Below are 17,109 nucleotides of genomic sequence, written 5' to 3'. Positions count from 1 at the left end.
GTGAAGTGTCATTTCCAGTCTGGGCATCACATGAGGAGGAACACTGACAAAGTGGAAAACACAGACATCGGGCAACCAGGACGAAGACGGCTGCTGGAAACTGTGGCAACCAGGAATAGTGGGAGGAAGGAGGGATGTTTAGCCTGAGGAAGATGAGGGCCAGGGTTTTCACATGTATCTGAGGACTGCCAAACACTCAGAAGCAGGAAATCATATAAATCAGATAATGCATGTGAAGCCTGACATACCATGACTCCTCCAGGTCTTAAAGAATAACAATAGAACCTCAAACGAGATGAGTAATTAGCGGCATCCAGGACCAGATCATTAAAGTTTCAGCAAAGAAAACACTTGGCTCAAAGTCAGGAAGTCAGGCTGGGCTGGATCTCCCACCAGTGCCCCCCGAGATAAGGAAGCACAAACCCCAGATGAACCCAGGGGATGCCTTCACCACTGGGATCTTGCCACATACTACACGTCACTGGTTCCCAAGCAAAGAATGTCAACCACCAAATCCTTAACGAGTCAGACCTGCTTCCCGGCTTCACGCCCCACAAAGAGAAGGCCTGGGGCTATGTTGCCTACATCTTCAATCCAATGTGGAACACAGAACTTTTCCCAGTATACCAAACCAGACTTGAGAGCTGGGGCAGTCAGTATGTGGGAAGGGGGCCAGGTCATATGGAGAGGTGACCAGTCGTGTTTGAAATGTTCTAAGTTCTGAGCCAAGGGCGTATATTCCCCCTACCTAATGGTCAGGGCAATGCAATGACAGTGACTGTCTAACCGAAGAAGAGAACAATTCTGAATTTTTGCCTTGGAGTAAAATGAACAAGAGAGAAGAGTCCTCAGACATCAACCAAAGCTAGTAAAAACTTTCTTTGATCCCGGGCTATAAGCCATGGAAATGAACTTACACATAAAAACCAGGTAGATAAAAGATACTGTACAGACTTCAGGTTGTTCTGTGAACTACAGTGAGATGAAGAGGCATGAAGACATTTCTAGACTGGAATCTAGAAATTGAAAATGAATCCTGGTTCTCTGCACCATTTTTCTACAATTAGATTAGATTTTACTTTTTGAATTGTGTATTTTTTTTCCATACTGGATAAAATCTTTTAAAGATATAAAATCATAAGAGTAATTAGCCAGGTTGTAAGGGTTTCCTCGGAACAACCACTACTATTAATCCAATACACATGCTCAGATGTTATGAAAAACAGGAGGGGGTAGGAAAAACAGGACCAGGTTGACAGACACCCAAGTTTTTGTTATAGCTTTGGCCCAACCATGTAAAACAATGGCAATTACACCAAATTTCCATTGACTGATGAATGGATAGACAAAATACAGTATATCCATATAAGGGAATACTATTCAGCAATAAAAAGGACTGAAGTTCATGCTACAACATGGGTGAAGCTTGAAGCATTATGCTAACTGAAAGATGCCAGGCCACAAAAGGCCATATATCATTCCATTATTGGACGTGTCCAGAATAGGCAAATTCATTGAGATAGAAAGTAGATTAGTGGTTGCCAGGAGCTGAGGGGATGGGAGATAGAGGAGAATTGAGACTGACCGCTAATAGGTACAGGTTTTTTGTGGGGGGTCATGGAAATGTTCTAGAATTAGATAGTGGTGATGGTTGCACAACATGGTGAATATACCCACTAAATTGTACACTTTAAAATGATGAACGTGATGTTATGTGAATTATTTCTCAATTAAAAAAAATAACAGCAAATGTAATAATATTGGCCAAGTTTTGAATTTATTCTTTGAGTGGATGCTCCTTAAGAACTCTCTTGACAGAAGAAGCAATTGAGGCTCAGAAATATTAACTAAATCGCCCAAGTTCGCATAACTGCCACTGGTAGACCCAGGTCTATCTGCTTCCCAACCATGCACGTCCTCTGTGAAGTTCTGCTTCTTAAATCATTACCATCCCTGTGCTTCAGTTTGCTCATCTGCACAGTGAAGGTGTTAAAATAGATCATCTCTAAGTTGCTTTCGACTTCCAGGGATAGGAGGAGCAAGCCATCCCAGTGACAAGGATAAAACAAAAACCTGGAAAAACAGAAGCAGTCCTTTCATGTCCAAGTCATCCTAGGCCCCCAGGACATTTACCATCAACCTGAAAAAGATTTCACCTGGAGAGGCAATTCCTCTAAAACTGCTTTTGGGACTCTACTTTTTGTACTAAAACTCTGGACAACTTGATTTGGATTGTCCACCGGGACCTTCTTTTCAGTACCAAAAAGGCTGGTCCATTGTTTTGGAGTACAAGATCTTGAATATCTTTCCCATCTCTACTCTCACGGGCATTCCAAGAACCTTGGAAGGTTCCATGACTGACAGTCTTTTATTCCTTCAGGATCCACACTCAGCAAAATTACAAAGCAAGAGGAGTTTATCTCTAGTTTTGCACCGTCTCCCTGTCCTTCCCTGGCTTCCTAGCAATAAATAAGATCCTGACACCTTCAGGGAACTGTATGGCAGGTTACTGTATTCCTTCCTGGACACTGTATTTTCTAATGTCATCCCGAAGGCAAAGGGTAATGAATGAATTACGGACACCTGTAGCAAGTTAGTGAAAAAGAGACTATTAGGCAGTGGGTAATTTTCTTACAATTCTTTGAATCACCTTAAATGTAAGGCTGCCACACCCCTCTCCATCTGTATTTAAATGACTTGCCTAACTTTTCCTGCACCTGCCTGGCTCATTCCTACTTCCAAATCCCCTTTTCTGTTCAGTAGGATTCTTACCCACCATTAGAATCTTTAAACCTCAAAGTCAACATCAGAGAAACCAGAAACGAAATACAATCACGTGACTTAGAAAAAATAGAAGGTCTCCTCTTCATTAACAACAGGTAAAATTAGCTTTTCAGAAGCTTCTCTACCATACAATTATTTTTTGGTTTCTTCCAAAAATTTGAAACTGTCCTCTGGCATGTAAAATTATTCACTCAATTCAATTAAAATTTATTTGATTTTGACCATCCCAGGCTGGCCTTAAGATAAACAAGGAAAGGCCAGAAATGAGGGTCTGAGCTCTAGCCTAGAACGCTCCCTCTGGAATGTGTTGTGGTTCTTCATTTCACTCGGCCTTTGCAAGCACTGTGTCTGGCTAGATCCCTTCCTCCTCCTTTCCCTCAAAAAGTGCTTTATCCAAAGGAAAGTTTAAGTACCTTCTCTGTTTCTTGATGCTGTCATAATTCTGGAGTCTGGGTTCTGCAGGGGTGGGAGCCTGGTAAGGGGTTGGCAGGTGAGATTGGATGTTTGGAGGACCTGAAGGGATAGAGCTGCCTGGAGTCTGAAGATCAAGATGGATATGGGGCAGGAGATAAGAGAGAGGCAAAGACAGGAGAGATGCTGGAAGGCCAAAGACACCCATTATTTACTCATAGTCTGATTCTATCAAAAGAGGGCTGGAGGGAGCTGTACAATTTTGATATTTGGGACTGTTTTGCCAAAGCCCTTGGAAGGGGCGATCTCCAGGTGCCTCTGGAAATCATCTTCGGGCTCCAGCTATCGACCACTGATGCCTGGCGCATGGTGTGAACCCACAGAGGGGTGCCACCAGGCAGAACCGTGGGCGCGTGTGTGCGTGTAACTCAGAGGAACTGGATTGCCATTGCAGGACCCTGGCCTATACTACAGGGGCTTGTATAACTCAGAGAACACATAAAAGAATTCTGGAACTTTTCACCAAAGCAGCTATTCTTACTTCATCTGAGTATGTCAGGTCCCCAGTACAGATAGCAGGAGACGAAACACTGACTGCAAGAAGATATTTATAGACAAGTTATTATATCAGGGTCTGAGTTTTCTAGAGCGAGACGAGCTGCTAATAGCCACCCTGTCTAACACATAGGACAAACAGAGATCGATTGTTCTTGCCTATGATTTCCTCTCGCCTAAGAAGTAATGGGAGGCTGAAAAGCTGTTCGTGGTCCTTTGAAAACCTGCTAAGCCTAATTAATCCAGAGGGCTATCTGAGGTTATAAATCTGTAGGTTCCCAGAGAACAATAGGCTGAGAGGAAGTGTTAAATATATAGATTAATTCCCCAGTGAAGTCTTGACTGGGAAACAGAGGGAGGCAAGTTTGGACAGCTCTCCAGGAGGGGATGGGAAGATGATAAACATCATTTCCCTGACTCATTTAGGAACTAGGTTCCCCAAGGGTAGTCTCTCTCGGGTGTTGCCTACCAGCTACCTTGAATTTGGGGCATGCTTCTCCCAGATTCTACGACCCTCCCTAGAAAGAGCCGAACTTTCTTTGGGGGACCCCGAAGGCAGAATTTGGGTGCTGAATATCATGCTGGTAAGAGTGACTGATACCCTTGGTGTGCTCCTAAGTCCCCTTCTGGAGAGAACTCAGTCTCCTTCCTCGCTAGTTCACAGAGGGGAAAGTTAGCTCTGAGCAGGCGGAGGAAGATGGGACTCAGGCACCAATGAGGATTTGAAAATAGATCAGCGTCTAGGCCTAGTGTAGAAGTAACTAGAACGCCGTACTCCAACTGCTGGGTAGGGGAGGTAACTGAGGAAGCCAATTTTTACTAGTTCTCACCTCCTATGCAGCACAAATGCCTGGGTTCAGCGACTCTCCCCTCCTCTCTCTTATCTGGAGTCCAGAGAATATGAATAAATGAATATATTCTCTTTAGTATAAAATGTGTATTTATTATTTTTTATCATAAAATTTGGATTGAGATACACAGGTTGAGAGTGAAGAATCAGGGTGAATATTTGAAAAAAAATCTTTTTTCCGACCTATGATACAATGTTAGCCATTCGAACCCAAACCAAATGATCAGCTACCGAAACCTGCAACCTCCACAGGATGTAGCAGTGAAATTTAAATCATACCCATCTATACACCAGGACAGAGGTCCACATTGCCCTAGGGGACCTGGGATGTGGGGAAGAGGTGCAAATATGCTATCCTCTGGCTACTGCTATTTCTATGAATAATAAACTGTCTTTCATCCCTGATCCAGGAATCTTCTATCTTCTGCTGGCATCCGTGGAACTGTGGCAGGCTAACTCGTTAGCTTACTAGTTGGGTAAAATCATAGTTCTTGACATGTAGCAGAACAATACACCGCCTAACTCAGTTTATAATTGATCTTGTTCCCCAAAATCAAACTTATCAAAGGAGCTCAGTGACATATTATCCTTCACACCAGTGACTAAGAAATAAAACTCAGTACATACCTTACATCAAAACAATATTGAAATTAAATCTTTCAGGCAGAATCAAACAGGTGGAATTATACTAAGAGGAGTCATAAAGAGAGTGGGTGTTCTAGCCTCTGACTCCACAAATACTGATTAAATTCAGTGTGTCAGCCTCGAAGGCAGCAGCTACATTTGTGTCCATCAGCATTAAGTATACACGGTTCTGCCCTTACCCTGCTGAAATTTCACCTCCCACAACCACTGGCTGCAATATCCATTCTGTGCTGAAGCAAGAGCTGGTTCTCTTTTTGTTTGCTATGAAGAGCTTCTGGATGTAAAGGGGTACAGGTAGGGGGGACACTGCAGAAAAATACTCGATAAAAAGCAGCTAAATCATTTGATCACTGAAAAAATTATTTTGATTTCCATGCAACAAGGTATCATTGATTTTCATATTTATCTTAAAAATTCACCTCTCAAACTAACAAGATTAATTTAAATTCACCACCCTCACAGCAAAGTATCTCTACACACCAGGACGCATTCCACATTTTCAACTCCAATAGAGCTTTAACAGGAAGGAACTAGAAGCCTGGCCCTTGCTATCATGTTGCAATAAGTTTACATGAAGTTTCAGTTTTCCTCCAAGGTTTTCTTGTACCTCATGTCTTTATGAATCAATAAAAGCTTTTTAAAAAGCACCCATACACATTTGGGAAATAGGAATTCAGAAGCTGAACTAAGGAGAAAATGCCTGATCAACAATAAGAACTGACCTTTAAAACATACTGCAGAGATACTGCCCCACAAAAGACAACCTCTAGGCTTCTATTTGCAAACGATCGCATTTCTTTATTCAATTACTGTGAGTGAATCAGGGTTTCTTGTGACTACATGAGATCAACCTGCAGTCTATCCAGAATCCAATTAGAACTTCAGCCACACAGCTTTGCTAACTCACACTGATGATGTTGGTCACATTTTCCCTGGGGGCAGAGGGCATGCAGGTAAAGTCAGACTTTGCTGTACATAAATGAATCAATTTCACCTCATGAGGGAACTGATAAGCTCCGACGCTGTACATAGGAACTCCTTTCACTTCCTTTTCACTCATGACATAATGCTATTTTTTTTTTTTTTTACAGAATTACTACTTGCTCATTACAAATTCATTCATTCATTCATTCACTCATTTGACAAATAGTTATTGAATATCTACTATACGCCAGGCACTGTTTTAGGCATTTGGGGGTACAGCAGTGAACACACTGATGCCCGTCTTTGTGGAGCTCACAGTTTAGCAGGGGCAGACAGACAATTAAACAATAGACCTATTAAAATAAGCATCCAAATAAAGAGTATGTTAGAAGGTGAGATGTGCTATGGAAAATGGAAAATATTGAATAGGATAAAGAGGATAGAGTATGCCAGGAGCTGGAAGAGTCAGATTGAAATTTTAAGTATGTTGAGCAAAGACTTGAAGCAGATGAAAGAGCTGGCCACGCAGCTGCCTGGGAGAAGACGTTCCAGGCAGAGGCAAGAGGCAGTGCAAAAGTGGTAAATTGGAAATGTGCCCGGTGTGTGTGAGGAGCAGCGGGGAGGAGAGGGTGAGGAGGAGAGTAATGGGGAGGGGGCGGTGAGGTAGGAGAGATACCAGGGGCCAGTCTATGCAAGACTGTTGTGAAGACTTGTGCAAAATGGGGAGCGGTAACTCCCCTGAGCAGAGGAGTCACGTGATATGTAGTCATGATGTGGAGTCATGTGATGTTTTAAAACGATCCCTTCATTTCTGTGTTGAGAATAGACTACTGGTAGAGCAAGGGTAGGAAGGAGACCAGATATTCGATCATCTTCAGAAATTCCAGTGACAGAGAAGCTGGCTCAGTGCAGAGTAGCAGTAGAGAGGGTTAGAAGTGGCCAAAATCGTGATCCGTTTTTGAAGGCAGAGTCAGCAGCCTTTGCTTTTGGATCTGACACAGGGTGTGAGAGGAAGGTGGTGTCTAGGTGTTTGGCCTGAGCAACCAGAAGGATGGAGTTGCCATCACCTGAGGCTGGTAGAGTAGCCTTCTGTGCGGTGGGGCTATCTGACCTATTCTGATGCACAGATCTATTCTGGAGTTACGTTCTGGACGAGCTGAGTTTGAGATGCTCGTGTGGTGGTTGTGTGGGCAGCTAGATATCTGAATCTGGATGTTGGAGCAGAGGATTGGTTTGGAGATAAAAAATTGGGAGGTGTCAGAGTATCGATGGTACTTAAAGCCTCCTGAAGATAAATTCCTTTAGGTGGACTTTCTGGGTCCAAAGTTCTTGCTGGGTCAAAAGCACAGTCAAATGTTTTGTATGTACTTCCAAGCTTTTCTCTAGCAAGGGGTATGACAATTTAGAATCCCACCAGAAGTGTCTTAGAGAACCACTTGTCACTCTTTTTAATCTCTGCCAGTCTGATAAGTCAAGAGCTACCTCATGTCCTAATTTGCAAGTCAGTAATGATTAATGAGGTCAAAATTCTTAGTATTTCTCTGCCTTCTTTGAAAATTGCCTATTTATGCCTTTGTAAAGATCTTCATTTTTGTATCCTCACAGTCTAGCACAATCACTGGCACATATTAAGCACCACAAAAAAATGACTGGTCAATGAAAAGATCCCTTCTATTTAAAAAAAAAAGACGCTTTTTTTGGTAAAATGACTGTATTGAGGCATATTTTACATCTCATATAATTCATCCATTCAAGTGTACAATTCAGTGATTTTTAGGAAATTTACCAAGCTGTGCAACCACCACCATAAATCAGTTTTAGAACGTTTTCACCACCCCGGTAAGATCCCTCATGCCCTTTTACCATTAATGCCATTCCCAGTCCAGCCACCACTTTCTGTTTCTATAGATCTGCCACTTCTGTACATTTCATATCAATGGAATCATACAATACATGGTCTCGTGTCTTGCTTCTTAAAAGCAACTCCTTTTTAGTAGATCCTTAGTCACCAGACTTCACCTCCTTCTGCATCCTCTCTGTCATTTATATCGTACAAAACCTCGATTCATGCAAACATGCTGTTTTGATATCTTTCTCACTTTCCTTCAGATCATGCTCAATTATCCCGAGGAGACAGCTCTCATGGCTCTGCCAGCATCTTACCCATCTTTTCCCCTCACGTTATTCCAGGGAATACCCACCATTCCTTCCAGGTTACGCTATAAAGCCCCTGGTAGCCTCTTCAAAATTCCTCCCGTGACAGCACTGAAGTGAAGGATGCATTCTTTCCCATTTGGCCTCCTAGATTTTCCTCACTGTTCCAATATCATCATAAACCAACTCTGCTTTAAAAGGAAATCCTTCCTCATTAATGCTAACCAGGCATGGATTCCAAACACCATTCAAATGTAATAGTATATAATGTATATCATATGCTAATATATTCATGTTACTCTGCATTTCATTTTTTCATTTTTATTTTACAACTGCATTGCCTTTTAAATTTTCTCCATGTTATTTTTTGTTCAGGACAGATTACCAGGGACTACAGGACCCAAAGTCTCTTATGTACTTCTTTTGCCTGGATTGGTGCTAAGGAAGCTTCCATGTCTTTCCTATGCCCTGCTCACTGGCCAGGCAAAGACACTTATTTTACATCACAGAGGTCTCTGCTATGACTTGCCCCTGAGAGTTGAAGATACATCAGGTCTAAGAAAGAGAAAATCCAAAGCAGCCCACTCCCCATGCCTTGAGCCTTACCTGAGATCCACCATCCCCTCCCAGCCCTGCCAGGTGCATTTCCTATGGCAATTCCTGTGCTTCTCCACATATGGTGTTGCCCTTGGTCTTGCCTTGGAAGAGGCTACTATCAATGCTAAAGGGTAACTGAAGCCAAACTTTGCGTCCCAAAGGTTATGATCAGTCATCTTCTAGACTCAGAATCACCAAGCCCTGAAAAATGCATTAAAGATGACCCAGGGACTGAGTTCCGTACTGTCCCTGCCACATCTTCCTTGCCCCTCCACGGTGAAAGCTGCTGGCAGCTATGAGAATTAGTAACACACATTCTCCCTTTCTGTCCCTCTTCCCACAAACCAACTGCATCTGAGTTCACAACCAGCCAGTAATCCTCAAGTCCTCACCGTGCACCATTCAAAAGGCACCACCCTCTTCCCTTCCCCAGAGGTGGCGCTAAAAGAAGGGAGACTCCTGGGGGGCCCGTGCATCTCTGAACGCACATGCCGCTAGTCAAACGCTAATTCAAACACTGATGAAATGACTGTGCCCCCCACTTCCCTCCCCTTTCAAGTGGATCCAACTGCATCTTGAAACAATTTCCCCAGCTTGTCTCAATCCTTCCAGGGTCCGTTCCATTGGCTTGGCCAGAGCCTGCCCCTACCTCATGCCAAGCCTGGTTTCACTTATGTCAAAACAGCTTCCATCAAAATCATGGGCTTCTTTTTCGAATTTCTTTCACTGTTTTTCAGCAGTGAAAAGATACTTAAATTGCAAAATGACTACCTCCATTAATGTGTTCTGGCTAATGCCAGGCACTGTTCTTCTGAATCTCTTCTACACAGTGTACTGTGGATTCTTTAAAATCTGACTTTCTGTTTTTCTTTCTTCTCAAAGGCTCTCTGGCAGGCATGGTAGGGCTGAACAGGTCTCATGATTTACAAAGGTTCATGTAGACTGACTTTCTTAGTTTTACAACCTTCTTCTCCAAGCTTCCTTAGAAGCTGGATTTGTTGGATATTTTCCCTGTTTTTCATCCATCTGCATGATCCTCTAAGACTCTTCTTAGTTTGGAGGATTTCAGTTATATGAAAGCCAAATCAATAGAACTCTGGCCTAGAAAAATAGATAAGCCAAGTCCTTATAGATGTGGACTCTGGCCTAGAAAAATAGGTAAGCCAAGTCCTTATAGATGTGGACAGAACAATTTTAAACTCTGGGCTCCCAATCAGTATACTCTTCATGTGTCTGTTGACCAGTTGTAACTGTGACACTGTTGACATTTGTGGTCCCTGGTTCTTAATTATGTGCAGACAAGGAAAATGCACAGGCATTTTGTATTTATCTACTGGGATTTTTAAAATAACTGCAAGTGAAGCATTAAAGAAACCATAAATTATTGGGTGCACAAGCATAAACACTGGCGTGAAAACGCAAAGCTTGCTTTTAATGGTGTGTTTATGTTAGAAGCGCCAAAAACTAATACGAATTATAACAGACAAGGGGAATGGGTACCAATATTGATTAACTTTATACGCTGTGTATTAACTACACACAAACATCACCTGGATCCATCTTTGAGAGATGAGAAAACAGGCTCAGAGAGATTAACTTGCTGGTATAGGTGGAGCTGAGATTCAAATTTCCATCTGACTGCAAACAAACCCAGGCAATGACCTTGGGATTTAGTGTGTGCCCCATCCTAATGTTCATTATGACCAGGTTTAGATAAAGAAAAAGGGCAGCAACTTCTAACTGCCGAAGAAGCCTCTCGCCACATGAATATTGTAAGGGATTCCACTTCAGTGGTATGTTAACACCCAAAATATGTCCCACACCCATAAGAAAAGGGGCCTTAGGGAAAATAAGAGGTATTTTCAGGTGGGCCCAGAAGGCAGGTGAATACTTGGGAGGGGTGAGGTGGTCTCTCAGTGTGGGTAGAAGAGGCCAACTACCCCAGTCCTTCTCTCTGCCATGAGCTGGATGCAGACAATCCCCGAGAGTCCTGGAGAAGCAAAGGCGACACTTCCTCAGATTACCCAGAATCAGAGGACTACAAGCCAGCCTGGGCTCCCAGTGCAGCCAAGGTCCAACACAGCGGCTAACACGAGCTATGCCCTCCAAGGTAGGCCTCCCCCCTCGGGGGCGCCCTGAACCGTGGCCACCTTGCCTCCCTCCCTGCAGCCCCGTGGCGCCTCCACTCCAGACCGGGGCCTCTCAAGCAGACTGCGCGCCGGACACCTCCCTCTCTACACGGAACCGCCCCTCCTGATGGCAGGCAGTCTGCGTCCACCTCTGGCTGTAAACAAGAGGTGTCTTAACACCGCATCACTGTTCCTGTGGATCCTTGTGGAAGATAACGTGATGTCAGGTGATGACGGGCCGACGGAAATCAGAAGAAGGGAGGGGCAGGCAAATCCCCAGGCTGAAGTGCCACTCAGATGTCCCTTCAAGGAAGGACTTCGAGGAAGGTCCAGTGGGTGAGTGTGTCAGTTAGCTCACGACCTCCGGCTGCGCGCTTCATCAAGGTCCGGCTCAGCTTTCAGGTCAAGGTCACGCTCTTTTGGGGCAGTTCGTGGCCAATGGCAGGCAAGATGGGGAGGCTAGGCCTGACCGTTTCCACCCGGGGAGACTCCTCTAACGGGCAGGCTTGGCTCCAGGGCCCCTGTCAGGCTGCCCCTGTCACGGCAGCACTGTCAGTACCAGCTCCCAGCCACACCTGCTCCCTCCCTGTTCCTCCCACGGATGTTTTCCCAGCACACGTTCTGCACTCTTAGCTCTAACTCAGCCTCTGCTTCCTGGAGAACCCAATGTGAGGAAGGGCGATAGGATGAGAATAACAAAATATTTCCCCAAAAGGAGATGTTGGGAAATAAGAGTAGCCAAAAAAGTCCTGTCAGGAATGGGTAGAACTCAGCTAATCTGAGTATAGAAGCGGCCGGCAGAGCATTCTCGAGAAGTCAAGTTGGATGACCGGCATTCACAAAGATTTCCTTTAAATCTGCTGGCTGGTAACAGGAAAAGCCAACAGCAAAGAGCTTTTTTGGAGTGAGGCTCTGTTTACACTATCCCTAAACAGCTTCATCAGAATTCACCCCAATGTCAACCATTTGGAGCAAGATCTCACTTGGTTCAGGTGTCAGCACTACTGCTTGAGGCCCTCGGGCAGGACACTGTACCTCAGAGATGAATCCCTCAGTCTCACCTACCTGTGGGGTTGTTGGGAAGATTAAATGGGATAATGGACTAAGCCGGCTTTCCCACCAGGCGCGAAGTACATGTCAATAAATGTCAGTTCCTTACGCTTTCAGAAATTTGCCAGGTGATCATAGGTCAACCAGTTAAACTTGTTGGCGGCTAATGTCCTGGACAGAATCCCCAGAAGGTGAATGCACAGAGGGGAGTGGTCAAAGCTGATTCTGTGCTTGGAATGGGGCAAAGAGAACCACAGTTAAGTCAGGGTGAAAAGGAGTCCCTGGGAAAATCAAGTTCACAGGGATAGGCAGAGAGTCAGAAATGGATTCCAAAATGAAAGAGTAGGGCAAACGTGCCTTAGATGCTGAGCCTCGTTGACCCAAGACAGAGAGGCTTCTTGAGGGTCTCCTGGACCTAAGTCATCCCAGCGAGAAGGATGGGTATGTGTGTGTGTGGGTGTGGGGAAACCACGCTATGGGGACAATCAGCACAGAGTATGGCCGGTTGCAGGCCATATTCTCTGCCAGAGACAAGAGACAGATGTCTTTCAAAACACAGACCAGCGGTGGCCTCTTGTTTCGCCTCCATGTCCATCTGGCCAGTGTCAGGCTCCCAACTCCCAGAGCAATTGCAAGCTTTCTGGCCTGACCTGAACTCTGAGGATATTTCCAGAGGTCCTGGAATCGCCCCAAAACTCAGGGTGGAGTCTGGGAGGCTGCCCATCCCAACCAAGCTGTGAGATGGGCTGACCCCTGAGTATTTTGTAAACTCTGCCGGCTGCTCACAGTGATACAAGCAACTGCCACAAATAAATCAGATGCATGTGTGTGCGAGGAGAGACCTCCTCTCCCAGCACCCACTCCCTCCTGACCTACCTTTCCTCCATCTGTCACAGGTATCTGGATGATACATCTGTCACAGGTATCTCCCTTCTGGTTCAGATGCCTCCTTTAAAAGGGCCTCGTTCATTTTGCTGAGGCAAGAGTTTCAAAAGCCCAGTTGTTTTAATATTAAATATTTCAATATAGGACAATGCCGTGAGACAGTCAACATTATGTCTTTTTAAATGTCGAGAGAGGGTCTCTCTGCAGACACACGATTTCAGCTCTAGGGGAAAACATTTCCAGCGTGAACAGCCAGCTCCGCTTTTGTATGAGGTGTAAGCAGGTGTGGGTATTTGAGTCACATGCATGTTTTAGAATATTAGGAACTCACTTCGTTACCAAGTGCTCTCAACAGGAAAGAGCTGGCAGACGGCACCTACTAGACTTGGAACCCTCCTACTTAGAGCAAACGGAAAACATCCAAAAACAAAATCAGAGCCATGGGCTGGCTTGGAAAAATAAACACCCCCCCCCAAAGTTATTTCTTGAATTGCACACCAGGAAGAGTGTGATCTGGAAGAATCTGGAAAGGGGGAGAAACAAAAGCATTGACCAGAGGACCTTCTCGAACCTCTGGGGGAAAAAAAAAACACATGAGAGTTTTCCACTGTGGCACTGTTCCCTTTAGACTCCCAAATATTTCTCACAGATAAAGGGGCATCTTAAGTGTTCTAGCTCCCCACACTGAGGAGCAAACTGCACCCATTTTTCACACAGATGGGAGCTTTAGGAGGGGTCCCAGGTCAGGGGTCGAAGCACCCAATTTGCCAGATACTTAAAGGACTCAACGTGGGCTCTGGGAAAGGCCCAGGACATGGTGTTGTTGAGAAGAGAGCCACACTCCATAACTAGGCGATTTTTCTGCTCTGGTTAACACTTTTCATCGTGAGTTCTCTTCAAAGATTTCCTCCTAAAAGACTGACTGCAGTCTTTTAAAATCAGCTGTTATGGACTGAGAGCATCAAGATGAGATTTATTTATTTGTTTTTAATTTTATTTATTTATACAGCAGGCTCTTATTAGTTATCTATTTTATACACATTAGTGTATATATGTCAACCCCAATCTCCCAAGATGAGATTTATTTAATTACTCTCCCTGTCCAACTTCCTCCAAGGGCTTACATATTGGCACCACCTGTCCTCAAAAGAGCGAACTGCCCCCCCGCCAGCACTTTGAGCAAAAGGGGGTGATTCCAGATACGACTTAAAGAAAAGTTAACTTTGACAAAAGGAGATCTGGGGGAAATATCGATTTTGCTGTTTCTTAAAGAACTGAAAAGCAGGGTTCTCTAAATGATCAGGCACCAAGTTTACAAGGTCCAGTTTCATTTGAAACATCTTCAAAAAATATAAAAAACTATGTGACTAAGTCCAAAGAGGCCTCTCACGGGCTCTTTCCAATGGCTAGAGTTCCAGATCGAAGAGTTTACAAAGAAGAAAACGTCTGTTTTTTAAAGTTTAGATGCCCCGATTCTCACTCTTCCTCTGGCAGAGGTGAGGGATAGAAGGAAAAAAAGAAAAAGCAACTGAGAGGAAGAGCAAATAAGAACAGTGAGTTTTCAGATTTCATTCTTTTCTTAAATCCCGGTAGGATGAATTAATGGAGCTGTATTTTAAATGCCCTGCCTCAGATTTCAAGGCAACACAGAGACTCCCTCAGAAAACCCCCAATCCAGCTCCATGGATGAATGTGGAGGTTGAAGAGGGAAAACACAGAATTCCTCCCCCAGCCCCACCCCCAGTGGGGAGGCCCGAGTGAGGCGCTCAACAGCAGACCCAGAAGGGAGTTGGTCTTGTGCCAAGGAATGGATTTTCTCTGAAAATTAAGGAAATGATAGGACAAGAATAAGGTTCAAAAACTGAGTGCAGGCGTCGGGCTCAGTGCTAACAAAGCAGAGAATAAGGCAGTGGATCCCTGCCCTCAGAGCTTTCACAGTCTACCTGCAATTAATTTTTAAAATTAGGGGCTTCCCTGGTGGCGCAGTGGTTGAGAATCTACCTGCCAATGCAGGGGACACAGGTTCGAGCCCCGGTCTGGGAAGATCCCACATGCCGCGGAGCAACTGGGCCCGTGAGCCACAACTACTGAGCCTGCGCGTCTGGAGCCTGTGCTCCGCAACAGGGGAGGCCGCGACAGTGAGAGGCCCACGCACCACGATGAAGAGTGGCCCCCACTCGCCGCAACTAGAGAAAGCCCTCACACAGAAACGAAGACCCAATACAGCCATAAATAAATAAATAAATAAATAAATAAAATTAATGTGTCAGTTATACAATTAATTACATAGATTGTTGAAAATTTTATACAACATGAAATAGTAATATATAAATAATACATACTAAATTTATTCACTGTGAAAGTAAATGTTTAACAAAATAATATTAATATATAAAATAGTAAAAAATATATAAATTTATATCCTATAAAGTTAAAAATAATATTAACTATATGAAGACTCTTCCAACAGAAGCACAGGTTACTTCAGAAGCTTCTAAAAGAGAGACTGGCCTGCTTTGGGGGTGGGTGTGGACAGGCAAGCTTCCTCAGGAAGTACCAGGGGTTTGAGGTCCAGCATGAGTTAGCTGGGCTGGGGGGAGGCCAGAGCGTGGGGTCTGGATGGATGGTAGAGGCAAGAGGGTCCAGGCAGGGAGGTTAAGAACAGGTTTAGGGCTGTGGGCCCGGAATCTGACTGTGAACTCTAGCTCTGCCTCAAACCGGAGATGCAGTCACAGCAAGCCTCTGGGTTGAAGAGTGTCCCCGCCAAATTCATGATGTCCATCTAGAGCCTCAGAGTGTGACCTTATTTGGAAACAGGGTTTTTGCAGATGAAATTAGTTAAGTTTCCAGAGAAGAACATACTGGTTTAGGATGAACCCTAAATCCAGTGAGAGTGTCCTTCTAAGAGTCAGAAAGGAGCCTGGAGAGACCCAGAGAAGAAGGCAGTGTGAGGATGGAGGTAGAGATTGGAGTGATGCATCTACAAGCCGAGAGATGCTGGGGGTTACCTGCAACAGCTGGCAGTTGAAAGAGCGGCGAGGGACACTCTCTCCCTCGGAGCCCCCAGAAGGGAACAACGGTGCTCACCACTTGATTTCAAAATGCTAGGCTTCACAACAGTGAGAAAATAAGTTCCTGCTGATTTAAGCCTTGGAGTCTGTGGTGCTTTGTTAACGGCAGTCCCAGGAACAAATGCAGCCTCCTCCCCGCCTTTTAGCTTTGCCAAGACGTTTTGATTCTTGGACTTCTTTCGTGATAAGATGCAATCTTGTAAAACCTCTAAGATCTGCTTAAAGTAATTTTTATCATGTTTTGCATGGTATGACAAAAGAAATGGTCACATGTTGAGGTATGGGGAAGTCATTCTGGCTCATACGTGAGTTGACCTGAATTTTATGGTCACAGCCTGCTCCTGTGGCTGTGGTCTATCAAACATACATTGTACATCTGCTTTAATTATTAAATGAAAGGGTGCATTGACCGGAAGTAAAGAACGTCCACGTAAAAATAAAGATTAAACGCCTCCCTTCCTGAGATGCCAATGCTGGTACCCCTTCAATGGTAAGACTCCCTTCCCAGGCGCCAAGGCCATACTGACTCGCTATGTATGTGCTGGTCTTTTTTTTTTTTTTTTCTACTTTGAAAGAATGTATCCCTGACTTGTTTGATGTTCTTTGTTCTGACAAGATATAAAACTGTGCTGAAAACCGTGCTTCTCCGGAGTAGTTCCTCAGAGTTGTATGAGAGGCTGTCTTCCAGGCTATAGTCCTCAGTTTGGCTCAAATCAAACTCCTTCCTGTTCCTATTATAGATTGTTTACTGATTATTTGTGTCAACAGTTATATAATGACGTTATTTTAAATAAATATATTAGATATGCTAGCCAAGAACTTAAAAACAATCTTTAAAAATATCAAGACAAATTTCCCTATTTCACAAGGGATGTGCACTGTTTCATTTCCTTCAGGTTAATCCATAAGACCAAAGATGATTTACTGACGCAAATTTAAATCATATACGTCATTTTCAAATATTTAAAAGATATATTTTAAAATACAGAGAAAAGCTACCTATATGATATCTATGGCATCAAGAATAGAAAAAAACCCCAGCCATTTAAATTCT

At 44.1% G+C, this 17,109-nt stretch overlaps 1 protein-coding gene across 2 annotated transcripts in view; it reads right to left on the bottom strand.

Moving 5' to 3' along the window:
* The window catches only part of PDZD2 (PDZ domain containing 2), a 373,142-nt gene that overhangs the window by 99,553 nt on the left and 256,480 nt on the right, over nucleotides 1–17,109 (bottom strand). The gene's annotated exons all lie outside the window — the stretch shown is intronic.

The sequence above is a fragment of the Balaenoptera musculus genome, chromosome 3 (assembly GCF_009873245.2).
Source record: "Balaenoptera musculus isolate JJ_BM4_2016_0621 chromosome 3, mBalMus1.pri.v3, whole genome shotgun sequence".
NCBI classification, from domain to species: Eukaryota; Metazoa; Chordata; class Mammalia; order Artiodactyla; family Balaenopteridae; genus Balaenoptera; species Balaenoptera musculus.
This window is presented reverse-complemented; position numbering and strand designations above follow the sequence as displayed.